This window comes from Arachis hypogaea, chromosome 14 (genome assembly GCF_003086295.3).
Source record: "Arachis hypogaea cultivar Tifrunner chromosome 14, arahy.Tifrunner.gnm2.J5K5, whole genome shotgun sequence".
In the NCBI taxonomy this organism is placed as follows: domain Eukaryota; kingdom Viridiplantae; phylum Streptophyta; class Magnoliopsida; order Fabales; family Fabaceae; genus Arachis; species Arachis hypogaea.
This window is the reverse complement of record NC_092049.1, coordinates 27,140,732-27,142,839: the sequence shown is the minus strand read 5'-3', so window position 1 is coordinate 27,142,839 and position 2,108 is coordinate 27,140,732. Positions and strand designations below refer to the sequence as shown.

General features: G+C 39.1%; 1 non-coding gene across 1 annotated transcript; it reads right to left on the bottom strand.

Moving 5' to 3' along the window:
* Positions 1 to 954: 954 nt before the first annotated feature.
* On the bottom strand, positions 955 to 1,063 carry LOC112745051 (small nucleolar RNA R71). Its single transcript, XR_003172999.1, has one exon. It is a non-coding gene; the product is annotated as a small nucleolar RNA R71 (small nucleolar RNA).
* Between the last annotated feature and the right edge of the window lie 1,045 nt (positions 1,064 to 2,108).

Sequence of the window (2,108 nt, the reverse complement as noted above, 5' to 3'; positions counted from 1 at the left end):
AATCTTTCTTAATTAGTTACTCAATTTCTCTTTTTTCTTTTTCAAAACTTTCTAACTAATTCGTCTCTCTTCTAATTTCAAAAATATCTTCTCTTTCTCTCTCTCCTTTTTCAAAAACCACACTTTAATTTTTAAATCTTTTTAATTAATTAGTTATCTTAACTCTTAATTTGTTTCTTGTTTTCAAGTTTTAAGTAATAAATAGAAAGAGAAACTAGAAGTAAAATATCTTTGTTTCCTATTTCTCTTTTCACTTCTAATTTTCAAATTCTTCTTTTCTTTTATTCGAATTCCTTTTCTCTATTCTCTATTTTCATTCTTCTTTTCTTTTCTTCTTAACATCGCAAGGAATTCTCTATACTGTGACATAGAGACTTTTTTCTGCTCTTTCTTTGCTTTCTTTTCTTGTTTATGAGCAGGAACAGAGATAAAGAACCTCTCTTTAATCTTGATCCTGAACCTGAGAGGACCTTAAAGAAACATTTGCAACAAGCTAAATCACAACACTCCGAAGGAAATCTCACAAAGATTTTCGAACAAGAAGCTGAAAGCATGGTAGCTGAGCCAAACAACGAAGGAGATACAAGAAAGGTTCTTGGTGACTACACCATACCAACCTCTGATTTCTATGGAAGAAGTATCTCCATACCTGCCATTAGAGCAAATAACTTTGAGCTTAAGCCTCAATTAGTCTCTCTTATGCAACAGAATTGCAAGTTCCATGGACTTCCACTGGAAGATCCACATCAATTTCTATCTGAATTTTTGTAAATCTGTGACACTGTTAAGACCAATGGACTGGATCCTGAGGTCTACAGACTTATGCTCTTTCCCTTTGCGGTTAGAGACAAAGCTAAGATATAGTTGGACTCTCAACCTAAAGAAAGCCTAGACTCTTGGGAAAAATTGGTCAATGCTTTCTTGGCCAAGTTCTTTCCACCTCAGAAGATGAGCAAAATCAGAGTGGAAGTTCAAACCTTCGGACAAAAAGAAGGTGAATCCCTCTATGAAGCCTGGGAAAGATACAAGCAACTGATCAGGAGATGTCCTCCTGTCATGCTCTCAGAATGGTCTATCCTAGGTATATTCTATGATGGTTTGTCCTAGATGTCCAAAATATCATTGGACAGCTCTGCAGGTGGATCACTCCACTTGAAGAAAATGCCTGAAGAGGCAAAAGAACTCATTAAGACTGTTGCAAACAACCAATTCATGTACACCTCTGAGAGAAACCCTATGAACAATGGGACAGCTCAGAAGAAAGGAGTTCTTGAAGTAGACACTCTGAATGCCATATTGGCTCAGAACAAGATCTTGACCCAACAGGTCAATATAATCTCTCAGCATTTGAGTGGAATGCAAGCTGTAGCTGGCAGCACCCAAGAAACTTCCTCTGAAGTAGAAGCTTATGATCCTAACCAACCCATGATGGAGGAGGTAAATTACATGGGAGAATGCTATGGAAACACCTATAATTCATCATGGAGGAATCATCCTAACCTTTCATGGAAGGATCAACAGAAGCCTCAGCAAGGCTTCCATAATAATCAAGGTGGAAGAACCCAGAATATGTTCAACAACAGGCCACCATTCCCATCTTCTTAGGAACATATGGAGACTCCTAGGCAGAGCCTTTTTGACTTAGTCACTATAGTCTCCAATCTCTCTAAGACCACTCATAGTTTTATAACTGAAACAAGATCCTCCATCAGAAATTTAGAGGTACAAGTTGCTCAACTGAGCAAGAGAATCCCTGAGACTCTTCCTAACACTCTTCCTAGTAACACTGAAGTAAACCCAAGAGAAGAGTGCAAGGCCATCACTACTGAAGCTGAGGCCGAATCTGAAGAGAGTAATCTGGCGTTGAATGCCAATGATGAGATCCATAATGGGCGTTCAACGCCCAATGATATTCAATTCTTGGCGTTGAATGCCAGTAAGGAAGTCTTTACTAGGTGTTCAATGCCCAATGCTGCACCTTTAATGGCATTGAACGCCAGTAAGGAAGACCTTACTGGGTGTTCAGCGCCCAAACTGGCACAAGAGCTGGCTTGGAACGCCAGTAAGGAGAATCTTACTGGGTGTTCAACGCCCAAATTGGCAGAGAA